Source organism: Chiloscyllium punctatum, chromosome 14, assembly GCF_047496795.1.
Source record: "Chiloscyllium punctatum isolate Juve2018m chromosome 14, sChiPun1.3, whole genome shotgun sequence".
Classification (NCBI taxonomy): Eukaryota; Metazoa; Chordata; class Chondrichthyes; order Orectolobiformes; family Hemiscylliidae; genus Chiloscyllium; species Chiloscyllium punctatum.
Window position 1 is genome coordinate 25,173,162 of NC_092752.1, and position 12,685 is coordinate 25,185,846.

The following is a 12,685-nucleotide window of genomic DNA, read 5'->3' on the forward strand; positions in this document are numbered from 1 at the left end:
TACAGCTTATCATGGGATCATAGCTCAGCATGCTGAGGAAATATAAATCTACTTTGTAAGTCATTCTGTTGAACTATGGATGTCCTATGTAGTTGTGTCAGCCATCAGCAATAAGACTGATCTTATTAGGCAGGATTAATCTTGTCTTCAGCTAATGCTAATACCGTGTGCCAACAACAGCCTGTCCCTTAAATGGCTTTCTTCCATGTCCTTCTAAATCCTGAACTTACATGTTTACAGCAAAGCACTGCTATGAACTAAGTTATTAAATTAGAAACACCACAAAGTGCTGACAAGAGACAAGAGATCTGCAAAATCCAATAAAATCTCAATTTGTGATTTGCTGATAAAAATCATATTTACTGTGTTATGCTGTAGAATGTTTTGTGGTATTTCAATGTGATAAGGTACTACATTACTGCAAATATTTTTGAATTGCTTGTCCTAAGATGTTCTTTGATTTTGCAGCTGCAAGTCACCGATGTTCTAGACTGTTATTCTGTGACAGCAGAACAATTGAGAAAGAATAATCACTACTTAGCGGGTTTTGAGAAGATTTGTAGCTCAGGTTGAGGCTCTAGATGTAAGTTTGCTCACTGAGCTAGAAGGTTCATTTCCAGATGTTTCATCACCTTACTAGGTAACATCTTCAGTGGGCCTCCTGACGAAGCACTGCTGATGATTTCTCCTTTCTATTTATATGTTTGGGTTTCTTTGGGTTGGTATTGTCATTTCTTATGATGATGTAATTTCCTGTTCTTTTTCTCAGCGTGTGGTAGATGGAGTCTAACTTGATGTGTTTGTTGATAGAGTTCTAGTCGGAATGCCAGCGAGCAAACCTACATCCATAATCACTACTTTTGGTGTTTGTAAGATATGAATGAAATGGCTGATTAATGCCACAAGTTAGCTTCTCCTAAACATCAGCATCTTCAGTAGAGGCCCGTCAAGACTTCTGCATGAATCATTGCTGGTAAGATTATTTTGCAAGCCTGTAATATCAACTGAGGCCAATGGTTCAGTTCTAAAAACTGGGGGTGTACTTAGTATCTATTCACTGCTGGTGCTTAATGTTAATCAAAACTGATCTTTGAAAGCAGCATGGATCCAGATTTTTTAAAATTCATTCACAGGATGTCAGAGACACTGGTTAGACCAGTATTTATTGCTCATAGAGCAGTTAAGAGTCAACCACAGTGCTCTGAGTCTGAAGTCATACCTCGGCTCGACCAGGTAAGGATGGCAGTTTCCTTCCCGAGAGGACATTAGTAAACCAGATGGGCTTTTCCCAGCAGAGGACTTCAACAACGCGAATTGGTTCTCAGGGTGAAGATTTACATTAGCACAGTAACTAGGAGAAGGTGAGGAGTGCAGATGCTGGAGATCAGAGCTGAAAATGTGTTGCTGGAAAAGCGCAGCAGGTCAGGCACCAGGATTCCTGAAGAAGGGCTCATGCCGGAAACGTCGATTCTCCTGCTCCTTGGATGCTGCCTGACCTGCTGCGCTTTTCCAGCAACACATTTTCAGCTCTGATCTCCAGCATCTGCACTCCTCACCTTCTCCTAGTTACTGTGCTAATGTAAATCTTCACCCTGAGAACTATCAGAAGGAGGACCTCAGCAAGACATCTTCCGAGCTTGAGTGAAAGCAAGTGACCAACAGAAGACTACAATAGTGTGGAATGGTGCTAGTGTGAAGAATTGTATTGGTGCAGTCACCACTACCAGAAAGAGGAGCTCAGCAAGACACCCTTTGAGGTGAAGCAGTTACCTGTATTTAAGAGTATGTTGTTGGTGGTCTGGTGTTGAGAAGTGTTTGAGGTCCAAGATCCTTCTACAATGTGCCAGTGCAAAGGAAATCTGAGAGGAGTGTGGTGGTGTTTGTTGATGTTTGTCCTGACCAGCTCTGTGATGTGGCTTGCTCTCCTTTATGGCCTATTTCCGAGGATGCACACTGAGATGAACATCAACTGTGTCTGGAGGATCATCAGCTCGGTAAAAGACACTTTTTTGTCTGCTCGAAACTTGCTGGTCTTTCAGTTGAAGCAGCTGACTCTGACTGAGCTTTGCAGACTGGCACATTCCAAGGTCCAGGGCTACGAGCTGAGGGGCATACAGAAGTTTAAGGCAGCTGCTGCTAAGGTGCAGTGGGGAAAGACCACTGTGTAATGTCCCTCTGCTGAAGAATAAAGGGGGCCCATTCAGTAACTGGGCCCCACTGTTGCCTCAGCTAATGGCCAAGAGGTTGTGAGTATGGTGGACTTAATTTGCCCTCTGTAAGTAAAAGGAGTATAGATCTGAGTAGGTTCATTAACTGTCTATGTACCAAAGATTTATTTTCCATGAATCAAGTAGATTTTTGAAATAAAAAAAAGTTTAAGGTCCAAGCAGTCTTTCTTGCCTTTCTCCTCCACTTTTTCTTTTTGTTAGGGTAGAGTGATATGCTATTGCAAAATTTGTTGATAGCAGAGTAAGAAGTAAGGCTCTGACTTGAGAGGCTTTGGCTAGCAGTGGCTCAGCAAAAAGTTCAGACAAAGTCCTCTTAACTTTCACTTTCAGTTTTATAGCATTTATGATGGCAATTAGGAAGGTCGTGTGTTCCTCCTGCAAGATGCAGGAGCACAGGGAAACTTCTGTTGTCCCTAATCCTTCAGTTAGGGATCTCTAATCCTCCATGGTGAGGGCAGCACAGTGGCTTAGTGGTTAGCACAGCAGCCTATAGCGTCAGGGGCCTGGGTTAGATTCTAGCCTGGAGCGACTGTCTGGCTGTGTGGATTTTGCATGTTCTCCCAGTGTCTGCTTGGGTTTCCTTTGGGTGCTCTGGCTTTCTCCCACAATCCAAAGATGTACAGGTCATAGTGTTATGTGCATTAGTCAGAGGGAGCTGGGTCTGGGTGGGTTGCTCTTCAGAGTCAGTGTGGACTTGTTGAGACGAAGGGCCTGTTCCCACACTATAGGGAATCAAATTTAATGATTACACCTGTGAGAAATGCACCCATCTGCAGTTCATTGGAGATTGTGTTAAGAAGCAGGAGCTTCTTAGGATCATCTGAGATGCAGAGGGCTTCATAGACAAAAGTTTTAGTTAGGTGGTCACCCCTAAGGTGCAGGCAGAGAGTAGCTGGCTCACCACCAGGAAAGGCAAAGGGAGTAGGTAGAGAGTGCAGGAATCCCCATTGCCATTCTATTTGAAAACAAGGATGCCTCTTTGGATAATGCTGGGGGGATGACCATTCAGAGGAAAGCAGCAGTAGCCAGCTTGATGGCGCTTTGACTCTGGTGCACAGTGGGAAAAAGTCAATGTAAACAGGACCTTAATAGGAGACTCGATAGGGAAACAGATAGGAGATTTTGTGGCTGCAAATGGGAAATCGGGATGGTGTTGCCTCCCGGGTGCCAGGGTTCAAGGTGTCTCAGAGCAGCTGCAGAATGCCCGCAAGGGGGAGAGGGAGCAGCCAAAGGTCATTGTACATATTGGCACAAATGACATTGGGTGGCATGGTGGCTCAGCGGTTAGCGTTGCTGCCTCACAGCATCAGGGTCCCAGGTTCGATTCCAGCCTTGGGTGACTGTCTGTGTGGAGTTTGCACATTCTCCCAGTGTCTGCGTGGGTTTCTCTGGTTTCCTCCCACAGTCCAAAGATATGCAAGTCAGGTAAATTGGCCAGACTAAATTGTCCATAGTGTTAGATGCATTTGTCAGAGGGAAATGGGTCTGGGTGGGTTACTCTTCGGAGGGCTGGTTGGGCCAAAGGGCCTGATTCCACATTGTAGGGAATCTAATCTAATCAACAAAAAGGGATGAGGTTCTGTAGAGTGTTTCAATAGCTAGGAAGAAGGTTAAAAACCAATCCCTTGTTCATGAAAAACTCTGGATTACTTTCAGTGCCACTTGCTAGTGAGGGTAAGAACAGGAGGATATGACAGATGAATGCATGGCTAAAATATTGGTGCAGGGGGCAGGGAATCAAATTTTTAGGGAATCAGATTGGGATTTTTTCAAGGACAGAGGTGATCTGTTCAAGAGGGATGGATTATACCTGAACTGGAGGGGGACCAATATCTTGGAAACCAGGTTTGGAGTGCTGCAAGGGAGGGTTTAAATGAGATTAGCTGGGGGTGGGAACATCAACAGCAGGAAGGCAAGTGTGAGGTACAAAGGAGAAACAGCAATCAGAAAAAGTAAATTGAAGAGACAGATCACGCTGGAACATGACAAGGAGCAAGGAATGCCTGTTGGATTAGACTGCATTTATTTCTATGTAAGAGGGCTGTCAGGTAAGGCTGATGAACTCAGGGTGTGGGACTGGGATATTATAGCCATTACAGAAACATGGCTAATGGAGGGACAAGACTAGCAGCTTAATGATCCAAGGTACAGAGGTGTACAGTGTATTTAGTTGGGACAGAGGTGATGGAAAGAAGGGAGGGAGAGTTGCATTTTTGATTAAAGTGAATATCACAGCAGTAATCAGGCGAAGTAACTAAAGGATAATCCAGTGCTGCTTTGCAGATGGAACTAAGAAAGAAGGGGATGGTGACATTATTGAGGTTGTACTATAAGTCCCCAAATAGTCAAGGGGAACTAGGGGAACAAATATGCAGTGAGACTGGGGACACTTGCAGGAATAATCGGGTCTATGTGTTCCTGTGAGGGTGAAGGGCAAGGTCGGCAGGAATAAGGAACCCTGGATGACAAGAGAAATTGAGGCTTTGACCTGCAAACAGAGGAAACATGGCTCAGGTACAGGCACCTGGGATCAAGGGGCCCCATTGAGGTATATGGGGATACACGAGTTTACTGAAGAAGGAAATCAGAAAGGCAAAAAGGGGGCACAAGATAGCCTTGGCTGAGAAAGTTCAGTTGAATCCAAAGAGATACGTTAAGTATATTCAAGGAAAAACACACTCTCTCTCTATAGGAATCTATGACTCTATTTAACAATATATTCATGGTCATCATTACACTCTCAATTCCAAACATTTATTGAATTCAAATTCCACCATCTGCTGTGGCAGAATTCAAACCCAGGTCCCCAGAACATTATCTGGTTCTCTAGATATTAACGGTCCAGCAATAATGCCACTGGGCCATCTCCTGCAATTGACTTTGGGATCTGGTGTGGGTAAGGGCACAATTTCAAACAAAATGTACAACTGGAGGATGTCTCTGGATCTCAGAGCCTCCTTAAAGTGCCACAACTTTCAGTAAGAGGCTGGGGTGTGGGGATGTCAAAGGGGCCTACTCATCTACATTTAATGGCCCATTTAACTCCCTGAGGAGCATATTAACTGGCCAGGTGATTGAACAGTAGACAGGTGTATCAAGGAGAAAATAGTCCCTGCAGGACACTGGGTTTGTCATTATCTTCTGCTTCCTGCCACCAACCCAATTTTGGTTCCAATTTACCACTTTCTCTTGGGATAATTAACATGACCTAATCTGTGTTGGAACAATCCAGAGAAATTGAGTTGCTCCAATCAGGATTTCTTGCTTTGTCTGATGTCCAGAATATTGTCACTACCAAATAAGTGTATTAATAATAATAATAATAATAATAATAATAACAATATGTTGAAGATAGGAGGGACACTTCCGCTTCTGTCTCCATAAACCGGGGCCTATTGCCCACTTCTCACTCCCATTTGTATTCTACCACAGTAAAAATAAGCAAATTGTATGTAAAGATTAGAATCAGATTTTATTATCAGGTGTACTCGAATACAGTGAAAAGTTGACAATGTCACCACTCATGGCACCATCTTAGGTACAAGGTAGTTAGGTACAAAATCTTAGGGACCAAGTAGAAAAATAAGAAATAAACTAGAAATTCAACATTACAGTTCACCTCAGCATAAAATAGTGAATAAGAAATAAAGATAAAAGTTCCAAATTATAATCCTTCTTTAGCTGTGGACCTGCAATCGCTCTGCATTTGGCTTTCCCCACATGGGTTTGACCTTTCTCCTGCGCTGGCCTTGATCTCTTGATCCCCACTCCTCTGTGTCGCCATCTCAACACCGACTGCCACCCAGGCTCACCAGCCACCTTCTCACAGGCAGTTAGAGTCCTGTCCTGGTGTTACACTGGGCTTCCAGCCACTTCTATGATGCTGCTGCTGACTGCCAGAGCTCCGTCTGGGCACATCAACCTCCTTATAGCTGACTGCCAAAGTCCCTGCTCTGGGCCCCCAGCCACTGTGGTCGCTGCTGGACTGAGCTCCCTCCAGATGTTATAGGAGAGGGAAAGAAAAACTAAATTAATGAAAAAATGCAGAACCCTATTCTGCCACCATCTTGGATTACTTTGATTCTGATTTTAAGGCAGGAATTATCACCATGTGGGCTCTCTTTGCTATGTGGGAGATTAGCAAATTACATATAAATGGGTGAGAATAAGTAACAATGAAAATTTACTGCATAAACATAGACCTGTCACTAGTGAGATTTCCATCTTGCTAATGGCCTTAGGTAGAAACCCTGACAAAATCAGAAGATGAGGTGAGACAGGCTTTAACAACATGCTTAAATGCTGTTAATTGGGCCTTTGCTTAATTTTAGGTCAAAATCAATATTTCAGGGTGAGTCCATTAATGATTTGGGTAAACATGCCAACAGGAATTTCCACTTCATAGCTCACAGTTCATTTAGCTAGAACTCAATATCTTTGATATTAAAACAAGAAAATGGTGGAAACACACTGCAGCACAAAAACAGAGTTACCAGTTCAGCTTGCTGACTTCATAGCAGAATTTAATTTTGTTTTTCTTTCAAAGGATCCTGTAATCTACCATTCTCACATAATTCTTTCTGCTCTATGAAAACTTGTTATATTGAAGGAAAAAAATGGGCTTCTGATTTATGTACTGATTTAGTTTGAAGTCCACATCAAAGAGGGTACTAGTGGTTGGGTTTGTGGCATGACAATTGCATATTGGGCTCTTTGTCAAGCAGGTCCTGCTAAAGCCTCATTAATCTTGGTAAAAATAAGAGAAAAGTGCTGAAATGTTTTGAGAATATGCCAATGGATGATTGCTCATGCTTAGTATTGCTTCAAGTGTAAACAGAAGAATAATAGGGGAGAGGCAAAAGGACAATTTAACTTGTGTAGGCCTTGTAAAGCATTTCATGGTTGCAGTCACATGACAAATTAATGCTTTCCATCAGTCAAATCCAACTGAGCTAAATATGGGTGTCCAGTCACCCATCAGTTCTGGGTGTCTATCTAAGTTGGTTAAGGAGGTATATCATGGTCAGTCCTGAACAGTAACTATAATGTTATGTTGGGTGTTTTGGAAATAGTAGCACCCCTTAGGCAGGGTTCTAACATGGTATGGTGCCTATTAACACCACAGCAGTGAGAACAGTGAATATCCAAAATTAATCCAAGTATTCGGCTGATTTTTCCCAACAACGGAATAAACATGGACAATGGTGAGTCAGTTGGAAAAATATAGTGAATTAAGGTTCCTGAAATTGAGAATAATAAGTCGGAGTTTCTACCCAAGGTTTTTAAAGCAAGATGAGAATCTCACCAGTGACAAGCTGATGTGCATGCATTAACTTATTCTCACCCCATTCGTATGCAGTTTGCTCTTTCCCTACAAAGCAAAGGGCGACAAAATGGTGACAATTCCTGCCTTAAAATTGGAATGGGTACCTGATAGCTTCAGCTCACTACTTGCTTCTCAGGACCTCCATCTTGGACAGGAGTCTTCAATATCTGGAAGACCATCAACTTGGTGAAAGATGTTCTTTGGTCTGCCCAAAACGTGTTCATCTTCCAATGCAAAGGGTTGACTGAGTGTTGCAGACTGGCACATTCCAAGGTCCAGAACTACATGCTGAGGGACTTACTAAAGCTTGGGGAAACTACCGTCAAGGCGCAATGGAGAAAGACCACAGTTTAAGGTCTTCCTGCTGAAGTATAAAAACTTTTCAGTTGTCAGACCCTTTTGATGCCTCAAAATAAACATAAGTAAAAAAAGTCTTTGTTTTTGCAACTGTAGAGAAGCTCTGAGGAATGCCAAAATTTTATTTTTTTTTCATTCATTTTAAAAATGGAGTGCAGTTAAACCCAGTCTGCCATTCAAATTGATAAGTGGTACTTTATTTCATGTACCTGCACACCTAAATATGCAGAACTATCTATTGCACCGCTGTTGGATTTTTGTTTACTCAGATTGTTTTATGACTGAGTAAGGTAAATAATAGGTCCTCAAATGTCGTCAGACTTTTCTGGAACATTATTTTTAAAATTAATGGAAACACACGTAGTTTAGATTGAGACTTTTTTTGTTTGCATTAAGTTTTGAAGTTCTTTTAAAGTTCTTGTACCAACATGGCTGTACAGACCAGATTTCCTGAGAAGGGAAGTTATACTAGATAAACTAGAGTACCTTGGAGTAAAAAGTTAATGTTAGTCCCAGACCAAACCTGAAGAGGTTAATTAAAGCTAAATTAACATGTATAATACCTTCAGGAAGAAGCTGTCTGAAGTTCCATTCTATAAGTTGTAGTCAAACATGACTTAAACCTATCAAGGTGTTAGAGACAGGGATACTATTAGGATTACTGCACAATTATTATTATTGGGTTGTATGCAAGTGTGTTTTTGGGTTTTTTTGTGCCAGAAGTGCATTTTTTGTCCAAAACAAAAGTTGTTGTTTTTCCTTTCAATTCATAAAGGAGTGTTTTGGGATTAATAGGTTGTTACTTTTACAATATGTTTAAAAGTCTTTAAATTTATGTTTGAGTAGATAGTTTAGCTTATTCTATTTTATCTAAATGTACTATGTGAAAAGCTTCTGTTTTGTTTTTATAGCTAAATTTGCAGCATTTATGTCAGTGGACCATTTTGTTTAAAATAAAACAAAATATGGTCTATCAAGTAAAGCTTCAGTCTTTGATCTCTTGTACAGTAAGGACAGCAAATGGAATCATAACAAAATAAATAAACATCTTTATGTTATTGGAATATGGATAGGCCCCTAGCATTCATCTTTCTTTACTTCTAATTGTTATTAAATACAGCTTTTAATTAATTTTATTGAAGAGGAACAGATTTAAATTCACAATTGCCAAAATCAAAATGCTGCAAGCAACTTATATACATGTGAGATCAACCATTAAATATAGGATGTATTGGGAATTAATAACGCTTAAAATGTTATCTTGCACGTATAAGATAATGTGATCTTCTAGGTGAGATATCCTCTAACAAGATATTTGGACTTCACTTAAGTACAAACAGTCTTCAGAGGTACATATCAGTGCTCTTAAAGTAGTCACCTAGCAATTATTGATGTGTAAAGCAATAGCATATTAAAACAGCTAACCAGGGGATTAAAAAGTACCTTACTCATTAATGATAATGAAAGTGGCCTCATTATAATTATTAAGTGATTTTAGCAGTCCTGGTCTAAGTTTATCATTTTCATTTCCACAAGTGATTTAGGTCATATCTTAAATAGACCTCAAAAGGATTCTGGTACGAATGCCTGAACTTACTTTAACTGTTTGGACATTTTTTTCATGTGATATATGGTGAGATAATTGTTTTAATTCCCAGGGTACAGGTATGTCCTACGAAGAGAAATTAGGCAAATGGGCCTGTATTACATAGAGAAGAATGAGAGATGATCTCATTGAAACCTGAGTGGACCAGAGAATATGCTGATAAGTTGTTTCCCTGTTTCAGGAATCTAGAACCAAGAGACTTATTTTTTAAAAAGGGATGTGGGGGGGAGGCAGAGATGCCATTCAGGAACAAGATGAGGAGAAATATCTTTACCCAGTGAGCTGTGAATATTTGGAATTATTTATGCAAAGGGCTGTGGAAGCTCACTCTTTGTGTATGTTTAAAGTAGAACAGACAAACATAAGAAACAGGAGCAGGAGTAGGCCATCTGGCCTGTTGACTGTGCTCTGCTCTTCAATAAGATCATGGCTGACCTTTTTTGTGAACTCAGCTCCACTTACTTGCCTGCTCAGCATAATCCTTAATTCCTTTATTGTTCAAAAGTCTATCAATTTTTGCAATAAAAATACTCAACAAGGTTGCCTCAACTGCTTGACTGGACAAGGAATTCCATGGAGATTGAAACATTTCTGACTACTAATGGTCTGAAAGTTATGGGGATAGTGTGGGCAAAAAAACGGAAGTGTATGATCAGCTTTGATTTTATTGAATGATAATGCAGGATGGACTGGATAAATAGCCTACTCCTGGTCCAATGTTCCTAATTATTTTCACATTAGCAAAATGAAAAGTCAAACCACCATTGCTCAAGTATAGCAATGGGGATGAGAAGGGTAATAGGAAACACAAAGTAAATCAAGACATCATGGTCAGATAATGGTTAGATTGGGACTTAAAGGCTTGGTGATTGCAAATATAAATGCAGTTTAATGAGGGGACCACAGACCAGATCATGCTGGAAAATTAATATCATGTTAATGGTATACTCATTATTATTTGTAAATTGCACAGCAAGTTCAAGGGAATAAGAAATATGTAATGACTTATGAGCCTCCAAAATGTGCTTGTTGATTTGTGCCACTTTGCAGATATAACATCTAACCCTTGTTGTTTCCAATGCATATTAATTGTCCATTAAACTTAGCTCACAACGTTAAGTCTGATTAAGTAAGAGTATTGTTACCTTTCTATTGACATGATAATTGTTAATGTAATGCTTGTTAACCTGTCTGACCTGGAAATTGACTAAGTAAATTGGAAGAATTTTACTCCTTTAGGTAGGAAACAGTGTTTGGAGCATCTTAAAGTTGTCACATTTTTAATCTTCACTTGATTGATTACTCTTCCTTTCTTTTGTCTCTGAATTCAATCTCTCCCCCCTTTCTTTATGCCTCTTGTGCCTGAATTAACACTAATCTATTGCCCTCACTTCCTTCTCTGTATTTCATTTTGTTTATTTCTCCATCTAGTCATTGCTTAAGGGGATATGGTGTTGGTTGCACCATTCACTCAGGTATCAAATACCCCATTGTTTTTGTCATGCCATTACTAACTTGCACTTTCAGACAGTTTCAAATAAACACATTTTGCAGCTCACACACAAACAGAAGTCTATTTCACACAGCTGGACATGAGATGTTCAGCTTCACAGAATTCTGGCAATATGTTCTCATTTTTAAAGTATCGTGTTGTATTTCAAATGTTTTCTCAGAAGATGAATCTTCAGTACTCCATCATTAATAAATGTCACTTCAGGCTGCCTTTAAAACACTCTTTGAAAGCAAGAAGTTGCAGATAATGAGTAGCACTTCACACATGCCAGCAGAATGTTATTTATAATGCCAAAATAGTTAAAAACTGAATTACCTAATGGTTAAAAGGACAAAAAAAAGTATTTAAGCACACAGCTTTCAAAATCTGAACATCTATTCCAATGAAACATGTCTTATGAATATGCATTTATTTAATTGCTTTGCTTGAAGTTGGAGTAATCATTTTGAACTTAACCTCTAAAAATTCTCAGATTCACTTTAGTTCCAAATAGTTTGTATCATGATGAGATGTTTACTTATCAACATCTCTTTGATTTACCTCATTAATTTGTTGATTGCTGATTACAATTTACTGCGGGAATTATGATCTATTATAGCATAGAAATGTTTCCTGTTTGTGTTGCACTTCTTTTATGATGCCAACTTGTCAGTGCAAACTGGGACAATGACCAATTCTTGTGCTGGAATAAGTAGACCCTAGGCTCAATTAAAATAAGATCCAAAACCTCACTTAAAGGGGACAGGTGAGCTGCTGCACTGGTAAAATGGAAAACCAATTTTGTGCCACAGATACATTATCAGCTACCCATAAGTCAATTCTGATGGCAATGGGGAGGCATCATCAGCAAGTGCTGGACCTACCACAAGTGTCCCTCCCGACAGCACAATCAATGAGCAGAGATCAGCTGCGCTCTACCACTAACTCTCTCTTTTCAGAAACATAACCTTGTGCAGCAACAGGATACAAATGCTACTGGAAGGATAGAAAGGGAGGCAAGAGAGGAAGGGGTGTGTGTGGCATTTTTGATAAGGGAGACCATTACAGCTGTACTGAGGGAGGATATTCCTGGAAATGCTTACAGGGAAGTTATTTGGGTGGAACTGAGAAATAAGAAAGGATTTATCACCTTATTGGGATTGTATTATAGACCCCCCTCCCCTAATAGTCAGAGGGAAATTGAGAAACAAATTTGTAAAGAGATCTCAATTATCTGTAAGAATAATAGGGTGGTTATGGTAGAGGATTTTAATTGTCCAAACTCTGGACTGCCAGAGTGTTAATGGTTTAGATAGGGAGGAATTTAAGTGTCCACAAGAAAATTTTCTGATTCACTATGTGGATGTACCTACTAGAGAAAGTGCAAAACTTGACTTATTCTCAGGAAATAAGGCAGGGCAGGTGACTGAGTTTGTCAGTGGAGGAGCACTTTAGGGCCAGCGACCATAATTCTATTAGTTTGAAAATAATGATGGAAAAGGATAGACCAGATCTAAAAGTTGAATTTCTAAACTGGAGAAAGGCCAATTTTAACGGTATGAGGCAAGAACTTTCAAAAGGTGATTGGAGGCAGATATTCGCAGATAAAGGGATGGCTGGAAAATGGGAAGCCTTCAGAAATGAAATAACGAGAGTTATTTTCCTGGGAAAAGATA